We start from the raw sequence: 17320 nt of genomic DNA on the forward strand, positions 1-17320 counted from the left end.
GATTCAGTCGACCGAAGTGTAGCTAAATCGGAGCAGCATCGCAAGCAAGAGCAAGAGCGAGAGCAGCAGCGCGAGCAAGAGCAATAGCAAGAGCAGACCAGGCAGGGGACTGAGAGCAAGAGTAGAGCAGCAGCGCGAGCAAGAGCTAAAGCAGCAGGAGCTCCTACTGATGTGGACATCGCCGCCGAGGGAGCGATGCCGTGGAGGAAGTGGCCGGCGATGCCACCGTGGATGGAGCCGCGCCATGTCGGCTCGGGACCAAGCGCTGGCAGCACCGTGAGATCGAATCAAGAAGAAAATGCGGCGATTAGTGTATATCCTCTTTGGTGGCGCCGATTAGGCTGCAACTTCATCCGAGGAAACGGTGGTGATGATGCTCTTCCGGTGGTGCAGGTGAAGACGATGGTGTGGGAATGGAGGTGGTGCGAAAGACGAGGGAAACGTCGGGGCAGCTCCTTGGAGGTGGAGGACGGGGTGGCTGAACTGGCGGGATGACGAGATCGACAACGGATCCTCATCCGGTACGGTGGATGAGGGACGTCCAGGTGTTGCTGTGGACAACATCGTCGGGGAATAGGCTCCGGCTGGGTGGCGGACGGAGCAGGGTGTGGGGTTTCGTCGCAGGTTTTCGTGGCCTCGGTGTACAAATGGGTGGGCGGATGGGATGGCAGTGGGGAACCATGGCTTAGGGAAGCGCTTGTCCAAAATGTGGGGTAAGTTACAAAAGTACCCCCACCGATTTGAGGCGGTTCTTTCGGTTCAGGGGTACCACGGGCATTTCGCGTGTCGGGATTTGACAGGAGGTGGGAGTTTTCGCGCGCATTGTAATTTCGGAATAGCAAGGCGCGGGTTGAGATGGAGGGAGTTGTCGGAGAACAACAAGACAAAGATATATCTTAAATATTTTAGGCTAACAAGGCACGGGTTGAAGAGGCGGGAGTTTCGCAGCATGATAGACAAAGACGCTAGCTTGAATTTTCGGCATAACAAGGCACAACTTGAAATTTCGGAAGAACAAGCTTAACGTGTACCCAAAAAAGACAATTTGCACCTCAACACACACAACACACACAGAAACACCATTTAGACTAGAGTAAGGTACACGTGCATTGCACGCATGAGATTTGGCAACCAAATTATGAATAAATACCACATTATAGCATGTAAGCTTTGAGTCATATATGCATGATGTAGATGTTCGTTTAATTCTTATAGTTCATTTCATTCAAAATCATCTAGTTTTTATAAGAAAGCTAATCTATTTTAAGATTCATGGAATCGTGCGTCATAAGACATAAAGTAAGAACACATAATGGCAAATCATGTAGAAAAACATTTGTGAAATTCTGATACGGACGATTCTAGAACATAGAAGAAGTGCTTCTGTTTTGATGGTTGTGCATTATGCTTAAGTTCAACCATGGAGTCTTCTAGATTATACATGTGGCGAAATCTGGTGGAATCTAGATGATATCCAACGGCCAGTAGTGCTCAAATTTGCCATCTTTGGACCATCGGATTCGCCTCATCCAATGACCATCTTTCAAAGTTAAAGTTACCCGCACACAATATAAAATAATATAAAATATAATATATATATAGGGGTATAGATATAGATATGTGATGCGAAAACCACCCATCATCTCCAATTAGAATAGTGTGTCCATGCACGAATGCGACATGGCCAAATGATGTCTGCCATCGGTATCTCAAATTCAAATCAGTCTGACCTTGTTCAATGTGTATACATTACAACATGCCCGTTTCCAAACCACACCGTGTAGATCTCCATTCTTCATGCATGCATGGGTTTCAAACATCAGGATCTCATATTCAAATATTTGAATTCAACTTTACATTGATTATGACCTCACCTAGTCTTTTACACCCGGACATTCGTCTTCTATTTATAATTGTACCACTAACTTTCTCTCGTGCATGCATGCACACACACTACCAGTCGGCATTATCCATCGCACACATGCAATCTTTTTCTTCAGGTCGGTCTCCCATGAAGGCACACACCCACACACATCCCCCTCTCCATCATATCGGGCATTCTTTATCTCTCATGCGTGCATGTGCAATGATCAATGTTCCTCTATGTTTGTGTGTATATAGCTAGGTCTTTCATAGTTTTCCACACAAACCGATCAATCGATATATCCAGTGAGGTCTCACCCTCTTTCCCACATCCACATCTATCAATCTATACCTCTCTAAATAGGATTAACATATATAGCTAATACACCCACATTAATTATATATCCAACGTCCCCCTCTCATCATCCATGCCTTCCGCTTCATCTCTCAGACGCGCGCACAATGGCGAAGACAGGGGCAGTAAGGGCCCTGTCCCCCCTAACATCACTATATATTGAGGCTAATATGAATGTGATCATTAGACAATTGCTGCTAAAAATGGTTTAAGTTCATGAATTGACCCTCCTCGTAAAGGATTAGCAATTCTTGGCCCCCTACCTCATTTAATTTTCATGGCTCTGCCACTGCGCGCAACAGCTCACATTCTCGCCCCCTCTCTCTAAATATCGATCTCGCACTTGTGCATTCCTTCATAGTCTCCCTCCACTCGGCCCCTCGCACCATCTTCTAGCCCCCCCCTGGATTTTGCCACATTTACAATCTAGCAGACTCCATGGTTGAACTTAAGCATAATGCACAAACCTCAAAACAACAATGGTTCTCTTTTGTTCTAGAATCTTCCGTATCATAACTGCCCAAACTTTTTTTCTAGTTGAATTGCCATTATTTGTTTTTATTTCATGCTTTACAATGCACAATTCCATGAATCATAAAATAGATTAAGGGCTTCTTTGAGTCAAAGGATTCTCAAAGGAATTTTGGAGGATTCCAATCCTTAGGAATTTTTCCTATCTTGGTTGTTTGATTCGTAGGATTGTAAACCATAGGAATTTTTCCATATGATTCATTTGCACTAGATTTCATAGGAAACATCCCATCCAGTCAAACCTCTTTGAAATAATTCTACATTTTTTCTATGCACAATCAAACACTCGTACAATCATGTAGGATTCAAGACGACATTCCACTATAATCCCATGTTTTTCCTATTCCCACCATTTGGAAATCCTATGAATCCAAGAGGCCCTAGCTTTTTTATAAAAACTAATTGATTTGAATGAGATGAACTATAAAAATTAAACGAAGGTCTACATCAGGCATATATGACTCAGAGATTACATGCTATAGTGTGGTATTTATTCATAATTTGGTTGCAAAATCTGATGCGTGCAATGCACGTGTACCTTACTAGTACTTCGAGTATGTGCAAAACACGTAAATTAGAATTCCAATGGCACGCTACATTCATGAAGCCACGTGGCACATGTGGAGGCGTTGTCACGACCTCCTTGTGTGGATTGATCACAGTGACGTGCTGCTGGTTCCAGAAGAATGTACTCGTCCTCCCTGAGCCATACTGTCGGTACATGCACGAAGTGAAGATGTGCACGCACGCCATGCACGCACTCATTCCCTCGCACACACACGCGGGTACATGGGCAGACGCAATTTTGTACCAAGATCCACCCATGTGATAATTTGACGCGTGTAAAGTAGTTCACTTCATTGATGGTTAATTAATACAGTGCATGCAAATTGAGTGGACGTGAGGGCGGAAGAAAGACATTACTACTCCACCACGCGCATGCGAGTAGTTAAATCATGGGTTGCTAGTAGTACTTCCATTGGTCTCCTTCGTATTTTGTGCCAATTTTTGACATAACATAATATTTACGTATTTGAGCAATGTAGTCTACTTGAAATTTATGTTCCACTAAACTCATCGGGCGCCGTTTTGGGCCTCGAAACCAAAATCATCAATTAATCTTTACCTTGTTCCCATCCCATTCGAAAGCCTGCCCACACCTACTAGTACGTACCAAACCTGAACGTATTCCCACTATACAGGTATTAGTACTAGTGCTAGTACTTAGTTTATAAAAAGGGGAACTACCTAATCGAAAATTACTCTACCTTTCCTCCTCATAAATGCTTCTTCTTCGTCCATCCTTGCCATGGTCGGTGAGCAGAGCTCTAGGTCGAGAACTAGTCGTAACAAGGGAGTGGCAACCAAGGCTGCAGAAAAAAAGGAGAGGGCTCGCCGCCACGCAGAGACCTCGAAAGATCTCTCACAGGCAGGCGATGGCTCCCATGAGCACCCTAGCCGCGAGGCGAACATGCCGAGCCAGCGGCGCTGGAGTTGTTATCCCTCGACGGCATGCCCAATCAGCTCAATAAGCACCTCAATAAGCAGAAGGAGTTCATCCAAGGCTTGGTGGAGCTGCTGAAGGAGAGCCTCGACGACATGCCCGCTGAGCTCAATAAGTAGGGGGGTTGACCGCCAGCTTGGTCATGCTGCTGAAGAAGAGCATTGCCTCGGAGAAGAAGGCGACCGGCGAAATCCTGCGACTTCAGGAGGACAAGGCGAAGCTCTGCCACGAGATCAACCTATTGAAGGAGAAGAACGCCGGCTGGAAGAAGCTGCATGATAATAGTACTTCCTCAATGAAGATGCTGCAGGCCCTCATCATGGAACAAAAGGAGGAGTTGGTGAAGCTCCGCATCGAGCACCCGGCTGCTGTCAGGGTACATAATGCGGCCGTGGAACAGATGATGAAGGCTCGCGTCGAGAAATCCCGTGTCATGGACAGAATGAAGAAGATGGCGGAGGAGATGCGCAAGGAGATGGAGGTCGTGGAGGCGATGAAGAAGCAGTTACGACTCCGCGACGAATTAGATCATTTGGGGTGATAATCTTCCTTCTTCTTTTGCTTCTGTGTTTCATCTTTTGCTTTGGGTGTTTCACCGCACGTGTCACGTTCTCTGCGAGGCATGAATAGAACAATGCTTTTTTTAGGGAATGAATAGAACAATGCTAACAATGAGATGACTAGCAAATTAGATCATTTTTATCGCCATATGGCACTGGGTTGTCGTGTTTCGTGTTCCTCCGTCGTAGTACTACTCCAGTGGAAAACTTGAGTATACCGCACGGTTCTTTGCTCCTCCTCAGGTTGTCGACGCATTTATACAAGCAGTCAAATCACAAAGCCCCGCCTTCCAGCAGTAATGAGCCGTCAAATCACAAAGGCCCCCGCCTCTCGTGAAACCGACCAAGCTAGACTGCCCCGCCCTCTAGCCTTTTAAAAAATGTATACCTTTGTACAGTAGTAGTATTGATGGATTGCGCCATGGAGCAAAACTTGAAATTAAAAAAAAGGTGGTACATATAGAGAGCGCTCGTCGCCAAATTATGCATATAGTACTATTAAAAAGGCTAGTCACAATAACGGTTTCCAGCACAACCCACCCCTCAAATAAAACTAAGCATCCTGGAATTCTTTGACAAAACTAAGAACCCTGAATTCTTTGACAACTAAACTGCTGGCTATATGATGTTGGCCATATATATTGTACGTATATAATGTGAAGAAACGAGTGGTAGTACTATACCAACTAAAAGATGAAATGTAAGAAATACTAGTATGTACATAGTGAGGAGTTAAAGTAACGAGAAGAAACATAACATAGTTCTGCTAGGGGCTAAACACAACACACCCCTCAAATTAAATTAAGCACACCTGAAATTAAACTATGCAACTATTCCGGTAGACACTTCATTAGAACCACCATGAGCAACGACATTGCCACCTTACTCAGAGTCCTCATCCACGTCCTCGACTTCGTCCTTGTCCCTCTTCCTCTTGGCCGATACTTCTTTGCTTGAACCGCACACTTGGTTCTTGCTCTTCATCCAACCCTTGTAGATATTGAAACAAAGGTAGCCATCCATTGCATCATAGTGGATGTGGTCTATATCTACTACATTCCGCTGCCATGCATAACGATGAAACGTGTATGCAGGTTTCTCCAGTTTACCGTACGAAGGATGAACCATGGCTCCTGCCAGGGTCAGCATTGAAGGCTGACGAGAGGACACCCGCCGATTCTTCTGGAGGTCGAAGGGGTTGCCTACAACGAGGCCTATCTAACCCAGGATTTCTTTGTCGTTCCTAAAGTCTACAGTAACGAATTTGACTAGGTTGCTCTCGAGGAAGTTCTTAAAATCCAGGCATTCAACGTCGGCATGGCATATGTGGTAGACCAAGCATAAGTCATGCACGCAAACCTGGATCACGGCGGGCTTCTTCCTCTCTTCGTCCTTTAGATCCTTCTCTCTTCCCAGGACTGTGGCGTACTCAACATCTAGCCCAGTGACCCACTCATCATTTGAGTTTTCGAACATGCATTTGAAGCGAGAAAGGCATCCTTTCACCATCGCGGAAGAACGGGTGTAGATGATGTCGAACTCATCGCCGGTGATGATTCTAACCTTGTACTCACCGCTGATCATGGGGATTTGGGACGCCATGGATTTGGGAGGAGGGTTAGGATTAATGGAACTGCCGTAATGTGAAAGGACGGGACGACTAGGAGCGAACCGCCGTAGTGTTAAAGGACGTGCCGGGATGAGTAGGAGCGAACTACTAGCGTGCGAACGGTAGGGTAGTGGCTTTCCATTCTCCCACGATACGGGCTTCCGAGAGCCCTTGGATCTGAGATCGAACGGTTGCATGGCGTGATTCTAGACCTATGGGTGAATATCCTATCCTGGAGGGTTATTCTGCAAATTTTCAACAACTTAGCATGCGATCGTTTGATCTCAGATCCAAGGGCTGCCAGCAGCCCGTATCATGGTCGCGCCTACCATGACCGTCGCGTCGCTCGCGTGGTCGCGCCCTTGGAGATTTAACACGCTGCGTTAGGCTATCTGATGTTGGCATGCCATACATAGTTATCACTTAGTCACTCATACTACAACAAGGTTAGCTATAAGGTTGGCTATAAGTGTATTTTTCTTACTTCTCTCTATCTCTTTCTTCGTACTCCCTCCATCCCATAATATAAGAACGTTTTTGACACTAGTGTAGTGCCAAAAACGTTCTTATATTATGGGACACAGGGAGTACTAGTATTTATTGCATTTGCCAAGGAGTGACCTCTTCCAATGAAATGGTGTGCTTATTATTTTTTGTTGCTAAGTTTGCTTCACTTAATTAGCTATAGACTCAGAATTGTCTTTTCACCTAGGTACACGCGCTTAGCACCGTTTCTTCCTTGGGTCACCAAACTAGTCTCTCTCTTCTTGATTAACTTGCCACATCAAACTTTATGCCTATGTGGCAAGCTTAGCACCTATAGGAGCAAGTAAGGCTGCTTGTAATGGGAGTATCATAGGTAGTATCATGCATGCCAACTATGCAATCTGGATGAGGTGACATTGAATTAAATGAAGAAAAGAGAGAGTTGAGCATCATAATATGATATTGTATCATATTAAATGATGTGCTACTATGTGTCATGCATGACAATAAATAAACTATCCTGTGATACCAACACATGATACTATGCATTACGGATGTAGTATCATACAAAAGTATCATATGCATGATACTAGTATATGATACTCTCCATTATGACCAACCTAAGTAAAATAGTGCGCTTTACATGGCATTTTTGCATATGTGGAGGAAAGAGAGGCAAGGAAAAAGTGGAGAAGTGGGCTCTCATGCAAGAGCCAGCCTCTACTACACGGTGGAGCACTGGGAGAGGTACATGTATGGAGGTGGTCAGGAATCGAGAGACTCACGCCGGTCGTAGCGCCGCAGTTAAAATGATAATGGCAAGTCAGATCATGTGGCTCCACCTGTCCAGCAGTAACTCACTGTCAAATCACACAGCCCTACATTTGCAGTAGCCTACTCCCTCATCTTCTCGCGTCTCTGTCAAACCGACTAGGCGGAACTGCCCCGCCTACCGCGCAGGAAAAGCCGCGCCCTCGACTTTAAATAGTACAGTATACTAATTTTGTATCCATGGATTGTGCCATGGAGCAAAGCCTCTAGAAAACGGCGGTACACATGTATAGAGTATACAGCACACCCGCCGCGTTTGCGTCGCACCCCAGACGGTCGGTCGGTCTGGCACGCTGCTCTCCAAATGGAACGCGCGTCATATTGTGTTTACACACACATGTGGGACGCAATTGAGAACCGACCATAGGCACACTCCCCGGCCCCGCAAGTCGGGTGACTTAATAGAAGAGGGAGACGATCAATACTACTAGAGAAGTGTTGTACTATGTTGGTGCCTGGACGATCCCTGCAAGACACGAAAGATCAGTTCGTCCATGCATGTAACCAGACTCCAGCACACACGCCTGGATTGGCTATCGTCTACATATCATGCAGGCTATGTTGTACATGGTTGTAGTTGTGGTGAGAAATCTAAAAAATGGTTTCTTGTCATCTCGCAAATTTAGGTGTCATGTGCTTTGGATCACTGCGAGGGTTAAACAGCGACAACTGAGTTGGGCTAGTCATTGGGGGCACATGCACGAAGACTACTCGGCTGCCATCTAGGTCAAGCCGGCTAAGTTAATTAGGACATCTATCGACGGACCCGTTTTCTATGAGTTCATCTTTAATTTGAGCTTTGTTCCTTGTCTAGTTTGTCCGTCGGGATTCATGTTGTCTCCTTTGGGCAGTGAGGTTATGATTTCTTGTCATGTGGCATTTTTTTGTGTTATATGTTATAATCCGGCGCTTCAGATCAAAATGGCGACAACTGTGCCTCCGGGCAACATGCATAAAGACTTCTCGACAATCATTGACGAGGTCAAGCCGGCTCTGGTAGACAAAAGAAAACTAGTACTACTCCACTATATAGGCAGGAGCCTCCGCGCTTGCTTGCTAGTGTTGCTCTCTTCACACTATCTCGTCCTCTCCAGATCTAAACACGATAGCGATGGCCACTCTCTCTCTCTCTCTCTCTCTCTCTCTCTCTCTCTGCTCACCGCTGGTCACAGATCCAGCCGGATCCTCTCTGTCAGGGAAGGTGAGAAGGTGCAACATTCACGCGGCCGTCCTCGGTGACGGCTCTTACCCACTGCTGGCGCGTCCCGATCAGCCTGCCTTGTCGTTCTCTCCCAAGCACCACTGGCGAGGGAGGGTCTCCGACCCCTTCTTCCTCGCTGCCGTAGTGTGGGCAGATCCGGCCTCCCACCGCCCACCTAGCGACATCTCGGCGACCATCAGGTATAACTTCCTTCAAACCCGACCTTGCTCTACTTCCCGAGCTCCTGATGTCGCTGCATTTGTATCTTTTACTATTTCTCAGGCCCCCTTGTAGATAGGATCAATCAGCTGTTCGAAAACCACCTAATTTTTTTACGTTTAAGAGGTAAAACTGGTTCATGCACTCGAATCTAGTACTACTTGGTTCAAACAAGGAAGAAACTGGGTGGCGGTGGGGGAGAATTGTTACCTGAATCTAGGACTTGGTCGAAAGATGAAATAATGGGGGCGAAAAGTAGCAGAGACTGGCTATCCAACTGGTCTCTAGGTCTAATAGGGAAATAAAGGGAAACATAGTACAAACTCAATATAAACTCGATCTATTGGTTGAAAAAGTAAAGAAAGTGGGGACTGGGGGACAAGTCAACAGAGTAAGTCCAGCACTAGATTTGCTAGCCTCACACAGTATAAGGTAGCTATACCGAACAAAAATGGGACCAACCCAAATATCATGTTCTGATGTTTGTTGCCCCGAGCCACTCTTATGTAATGCCACAGGTAAAATGTAGCAGTCGCACTGTTAAAAGTAAGGACACGTTAAACCAATGTTGTTTTCAATGTAATGCCTCCAGTAATATGAATCAATGGCACTTTTTTACATGTCCTGCTAAATTTCCCATTAACATAAGTTGGTTCTTTTCATTAGAAATGCAACTGTCCTGGTCCGCCTACTCTCCCGTGCCCAAAGTAATGTCGTATTTAACAGTTTTCATAGTTAATCCTAATGCCCACACTAATATCTAGCAATGCCACTGATTTAGAACTTGCTACTATCCTTGTAGGATTGCCATTCAGATAAGGAACATGCTTCTTTTCATTTGATGCATGTTTCATCACTTGTTAGTCACCCTCCTTTCCACCTTTTCTGTGCAAACAGAGATATACATTTCACGCTCGATCTTAGTTGAACTGCACAAATGATATCCAAATTATAGTTGAGCATTCCAGGAGTTTCACAACCAACCTTGATGTTGCTCAATTTTATTGCAACTAATGAAGAAGAAGCTCTGTGGGTTTCGTTTTCTGATGGAAATGGAACCGGGGCTAGAGCCCTTTTCTTAAAAAAAATTGAAGAAGAAGCGGCTAGCTCACAGGACATTGCTTCATTTTAGGTGAACTGCACCAAAAGGTCCCATGAATTGAATCATCCATGTTGGTGACTGAAAGAGACAACTTCAGCATCCCAGTCTGAGCACCCCCGGCCTCCATCCTTGCGACGCACGGTACACCTCGTTTGCCACCTACTCAACCCTAGTGTCACTGATAAAATGAAGTAATAATACAGTTAAAATAGAGTGAGTGTCCTCTCTATCATTTCATTTCCAATGTAGATAAAGAAAGTGCTTCTCTTTGTTAATGTATGTTTCATCAACTAGTCACACTGTTAATGTTTAAGCGTTTCTGCAAACTGGGGTGCTTAATTTTAGTTGATCTGTACAAAAATATTGATTTGAATGTCTCAAGGCGCCTCCTTATACTACCGTTGTACACTGATTTTCATCACTGGCAGAAGGTGTATCTGGGAGACTTGGGACGATGTCCAGTATGAGGCATACCGTATGGGGCGTCGCAGGGCCCATCTCGCCCTTGCAGCATGGCATACTATGATACTATCGCAATATTTTCTTCTATTTATTTTGTGTGTTTCATAAACTAGTGCCACTATAATGTAATCACGCTTTTTCATTATCTGTGCAAACAGGGTTATTCAGCTGCATTTTGGTGGAACTGCACAAATGTACGTCTGGAACCGGCATATATGCAGAGTGCGAGGTGTGCCAAGTAAAAATTACCGACACCAACCATGTTGCATGCACGCATTGGCATCCACCACCACCAGTGGGATGTGTGGCGCTATCTATGGACGGATCTTTCTCGGCAGCAAATCCTCTAACCAAATACTAGTAGCTTATATTGGCAGGTTTCTAAGGAGTACTCTTTCCTGAAAGAAGCACCAATCTATTTTTTCTTTATTTGTACACTATGTCACAACTTTGACCCAAAGGTCCAGAGCTATTTTCGGGTGATTAGTGTAGTACTCGGAGACTAATTATAATCATGATTTTCATTAGCTGTCACACTGATTGTAAGCATGAGCAGGTGGAAGATTAGGTTAGTGTGAAGCTTACCTTAAACCCTACCACCGTCGTTGAAACGAGGCGAGCGTCGAGGGAACTGTGGAGAACGGTGGGGAAGCAACGTTGCGCCATCTGGCCTCCTCTTGCGGTAGGAGAACGAATACTCATGTGGCTCCGGCTGGCTCTGCACCCTCACGAACGGCACACCATACTTGATCGATTCGTTATCCTCTGGGTGCTCGACCTTCGACCTGTACGCCCACCACCTCCGCCTGACTGTCGCCTCGGGCGAATCTGTCTGCTCCATCGCGCAGAGGAGATACTCGATGAACTCGGAGGACTGCGGCGTGACTGCCGCCGAGGAGTACATGTACATCACCGGCCTCATCATCGTCGTCTCGCTCTTTCGCATACATTGCCACATGGCACGCACCATCCTCGAAATCTCCAACTCATTGTCAAACCAAGTAAGGATCTCCTTCAACCTGGCTAACTTTGCCTGGTCGCCACCGGCGATCTGCCAGATTCATTGCCGCATCCTCTCCATAGATTTCCTTCTGAGTGGTACGGTGCTAGCTTTGGAAGATGGGAGGAGAGACGGTGGTCTTGCAATAGAGAAGAGTGAGAGGCGAGACATTGGTTTTGGAATGGAGATGATGGAGAGGAGAGGAGGTGGTTTTGCAATGGAGAAGATCAGAAGAGGGAGAGGCGAGACGGTGGTTTTGGAATGGATATGATGGAGAGGAGAGGAGGTGGTTTTGCAATGGAGAAGAGGGATAGGAGCATGCAGCAGCGATTTAGGATTGGACGAGAGGGTCGGCGCGTTGTGACTGGATCAAAATCAAAATCAATTTACCCTTCAATTAAGAAAGTGACCCCACATTAACTAATCTCCCTTTTATACCGGGTCATAATTGACCATGATTTTCGCACATAAAATATATGTTATACGTTGCAAAAATAATATAATTTGAAAGTACATTCAGATACGAACCAAATGATACAATTTTTGGTGACATGCATTTGCATTTTTCTTGTCAAATACAGTACGTGGTCAAACTTTGACCCAAAATACGAAAAACAAGAAAAAAATACTTCCAAGACTAGCGCCGCTCTTTCGCTCTTCTCCTCTTAAACCACTGTCGCTCCTCTCCTGTTTCAATCTAAATCTAGCGCCGCTCCTCTCCTCTTCCATTTCAAAACCACCGCCCCTCCTCTCCTGTTCCAGTCCAAAACCAGTGTCGCTCCTCTCCTGTTCTAATCCAAAACCAGCGCTGCTCCTCTCCTCTTCCATTCAAAAACCACCGCCGGCGAGTGAAGGTGCTGTGGAGAAGAAGATTGATGGAGGAGTACAACCGATACGTGAGGATCGCACACGGTGACCCTGTGAAGATAGCTAGGATGTTGGAGATACAGTCTTGGTTTGACAACAAGGACCAACTAGCAGCGACGGTGACATCCATGGCCAAATATCTGCAACAGAGTGAAAAGGTGACGATAGTCCCAGAGGGAGTCGCATGGGAGTACATAGAGCTGCTCCTCTGGGCCATGGAGCAAACAGATTAACCGAATCCGATCGTGAGGGAGCGGTGGTGGGAGTATCGATCCCAGATGGAGCATCCACCAGAGATTGAAGGATCGAGCATCTATAGGGTGCCGTTTGTGGGGGTGTCCTGCCAGAGCGAGCCAGTGGAGTCTTCGTCGACCGAACCCAACAGCAAGAGGAGAAAAGCAGTTGGCCCGACGACGCTTCCCCGCCATCCTCTCCCTCGCCGTTCACATCGTCTCACGGGGCGGCTGTCTGCCGCCGAGGAATAGGAGGGGACTGCCACCCCCAGCCCAATAGTCGGGCAGGTTGTGAATTGTCAGGAGGATCTTAGGGTTGTCAGTATTTGCAGGTTGTGAATTGTGTTTTGTGTTGTGTATTTTGAGAGTACTTTCAGATATGAATGTCTTTTGAATTTCAGATTTGAAGTATTGAGCATGAAGTATTTTATGAATTCTAGAGATCTATTTTTAGCACTTTAAAAAATGTAGTTTCATAGGAGTATAAAAGTGCAGACAATGTGATTCTCAGAGAAGAAACTGCAAGTTTTAGTTTCAGATAAGAAACTGCAAGTTCAATTTCAGATAAGAAACTGCAACTTTCAGAGGCAGAGCATTTATATTAACACGGCCTTTTCAAACTGGGTTAACATCATGTTGGAAGTTTTATTCATGGTCGAAAATGGAACTACCAGCCAGTTAACATCATGCTGATCAACATTCATGCATAGCACATCTTCATATGATGCACAGTCAAAATTCCCACACAATGTCGAGTGTGCGAAACACAGAGAAAACGAGGGACGAAGTTTTGGCAAGTGTTGGACATGGTGTGCGTAGATGACAATGGGGACCCACATGTCAATAAAGGCAGAGGCAAAAAATTTGGAGATATTTTCCCTGCACAGGTGGAATCGAACCCGGGCGGAACAGCTGTCGGATAGTGTCACATGGCCACTAGGCTAGTTCAGTAGTTTCGTTAATAATAAGGCACTTCCTCAGGTGGTCGGATCCCCTCCTGCGCCTTTGTGCGCTCGCTGCGACGCCGCTATCTGCCGTTGTGAACATGCTGAACAAATGAGAGGAATCTGGAGAGGACTGTATGTGGAGAGGCGGACAGTTGGGACCTACCAGGTCTATGGCCGTACGCAAGCAAGTGCCTCATCGAAAAAATACTTCCTCCTAATGCTATACTGACATTGGGGCCCATGGGTTTGTCAACAAAGTTACATTATTTAGGTGCTTCAACGTAGTTACAATAGGAGATAAATTCACAACGAAGTTGGGGAGCTGGCAGGTATCATTTATTATCACTGGGGCAGCAAGTATCAGCTGGGTTTTGGGTTGCCCCGTCTAGGCTTTCACTTTTAACATGCGCAGCCCACGACCTCGGATGGGAGGTCCATAGGCCTGTTTGTATTTTCTTGAGGGCCGTCATGTGTCGACCGGCCTATGGACCTCCCATCCAAGATTTTATTTTCCCTGAATATCGGCAGCCCAATTTATGTATTTTTTTGAAGAAAACACAGAGGTTTGTTCTATTTTTCTATATAAGAATAGGAACGCCAGGTCCAACTTATGCTTCCCTTCTAACTATATTATATATATTTAAATTATTTTATATGTTATTATATATTATTTTTATTGTCATCATATATTTAATAGATACTTACATATGTAAGAAAACAATATCCCACATCTTATTAACTTATAAAAATAATTTCTTAACAATAAAATCCTGGATTGTTTTGGCATGAAACTCCTAGTGATTGTGTACAAAAGCTTGGTAAGATTTAAGGACGAATGTAATAATATCACTTATTATTTAAATATATTTATAACAAAATGCTCAGCCCCTTTTTATTTTTTTGATAACACTGCCGGCCCAACCCAACATTATAATTAGAATCAGCCCAGCAAAATCTTGTATTTCGAGAAAGTGCAAATGGCCTGTAATTTTTTAGGAAATAAAATAAATGGGCCGCTTGGACACTACATTATTTGTTCACCCAGCCCAGCTAATGGCTGTAATTCAAAAAAAAGATCAAATTGACTGTAAATTCTACCGTGCAAAAAAAAGACTGTAAATTCTGAAAAAATGGGTTGAATACGTGCCACATTTTTGGAGGCTGAAATGTGGGCCAATAGGTCAAAGCCAACACAAGTCCATGTCAATTTAGTCAACAAATTATTCTGACATGTTAGCCGTTGGATTTACATCCAACGACCGGCATCCATCTTCAATCTCTCGTCTTCTTCCTCCAGCGCCGTTGGGACCACCTCCCGCCTCCTGTTGCTAGCAGCTCTGCTTAGCACGCTTCGATATGAAGCGCTACTCCACCGTTGGCCAGGCCATCCCTCCACCCCTCCACACCTCCTGTTCTTCTCCACCGACTGCCGAACGACACCGCACTAGAACCAGTTAACCCTCGTACACCTCTCCGTCTGCGACTCTACTCCCGCGTCTTCCCATCTCCGGCTCGTTGTTGTCCGAGACCTCGCTGTCGTCCACCACCTTGGATGCGCTCGGCACAGTGTGGTCAACATGGTCAACGAACGACACCATCGGAAGTAGACTGTGTGTGGAGAGGCTGACAACTGGGTTCACGGCCGCACACAAGGAAATGCCTCCTTATTACGCGCAAAATAATGATTCCTCCACCTGACATCTGGGACCCACCGGAAGGGCCTCTGTATTTCGTGAAAAAAGCGTGCCCCTCCTGACAGGTCGAACCCACCAGCTATCTTCACACGCAAGGATGTGCCTCCTTATTACGCACAAAAAAATGAATACCCCCTGCAAGCTGGAACCCAGCATAGTGGGAGGCTGACTTGTGGGCCTACCAAGTTGACGGGGACGGAGGGCTTTGTCAACTTAGTCAATATGAATGATTCTAGCTCCTTTTACCGTACGATGTTCATCAAACGTCCGTAGTGCTTCTTCAACCTCTGGTCTTCTTGCTCCAGCCGCCCAAACCAGCATTGGTTGTGTCGCGTGCTCCTGCCTCCCGTGGCCGGCTGTGATGCCGCGGAGGCCTCACCGCCCCTACTACTCCCACCGCTGGCTAGGCCATCCCTCTACTCACCCACACCCCCTATTATTCTGCGGTGACTGCAGCCTCACAACGCAGCGGAACCAGTGAACCCTCGTACTCCTCTTCACGTGGGCATCCACTGTTGCGTCTTCCCCAGCTCCGCGTCATCCCCTTCCTAGGCCTCGCCGTCGTCCACCGCCGTGATGCTCTCGGCGTGGCGTGGTCAATGTGTTCAATGAACGACTTCCATTGGAAGAGTACTGTATGTGGAGAGGGTGACAGCTGGGTCCACGGCAGCCGCAAGGAAGTGCCTCCTATTACACGCAAAATAATTATTCCTCCACCTGACAGCAGGGACCCACCGGACACGCCACCGTATTTCATGAAAAAATGTTTCCCCTTGACTATTGGGACCCACCAGCTACACCTTCGCACGCAAGGAAGTGTGTCTGGGCAAATAAAACAATTCGCCCCCCTGACTGCTGGGACCCACCAGCTACATCTTCGCACGCAAGGAATTGCCTGACAATCGAGACCCACCTGGTCGAAGCATACGTAGCATTGTCATTCTGGTCGCAAGTGTGTACGTACATACTGGTCGATGTAGAGGCGCGCACGTGTTGTAGTAGAGGCGCGCACGTAGCATGTACACGTATGTACAACGGCCAGGGTGCAAGAAAGTAAATACGGCCATGTACGTACATATGGGCGGGGTCTCGAACGCCTACTCGCGCATACATACAGCCAGGGCTCGTGTACATGGTTGGGTCGGAATAGAGAAACTGCATCATCATCGTGTTCATGGGGAGGCAACGGAATGCATCGTGTTCATGGGGAGGCAACAAAATGCGTCGTGTTCATGGGGAGGCAACGGAATGCGTCATGTTCATCGGGAGGCAACGAAACGTGTGGGAGCCAACCGGCTTGGATGGAACAGGCGATGGAAACGAGGCATGGCGTACCGCAGAACGGAGGAAACGGCCTTGTGTTCGACCGGCCACGTTCGAAATGGGATCCTGTTCATCGGGAGGGGTCTGGCGTACCGCAAAACAAAGGAAACGGACCTCCAACGGTCAAAATGGGGGTCCTGTTAATCGGGAGGGGTGTGGCATACCGCAAAACGGACGAAACGGACTTGTGTTGGAGCGCTACGGTCGAAACGGGGGTCCTGTTCTTCGGGAGGGGTGTGGCATACCGCAAAACGGGACTCCACGGGATACTGTTCATCTCCACCGTCGACCTCCTCCAGCCTCCACGGGCTACTGTTCATCCACCGTCGACCTCCTCTAGCCTCCACGGGCTCCTATTCATCCAGCCTCCACTGCGTGCTACTCCACCAGCTACTGTTCAACCACCCCTCCACGGGCTCCTGTTCAACCACCCCTTCACGGGCTACTGTTCATCCACCCCTCCACCGTCTACTGTTCATCTAGCCCTCCACGGGGTCTTCCTATTCATCTAGCCCTCCACGGGGTCCTGTTCA

Source organism: Triticum aestivum, chromosome 3B (assembly GCF_018294505.1).
Source record: "Triticum aestivum cultivar Chinese Spring chromosome 3B, IWGSC CS RefSeq v2.1, whole genome shotgun sequence".
NCBI classification, from domain to species: domain Eukaryota; kingdom Viridiplantae; phylum Streptophyta; class Magnoliopsida; order Poales; family Poaceae; genus Triticum; species Triticum aestivum.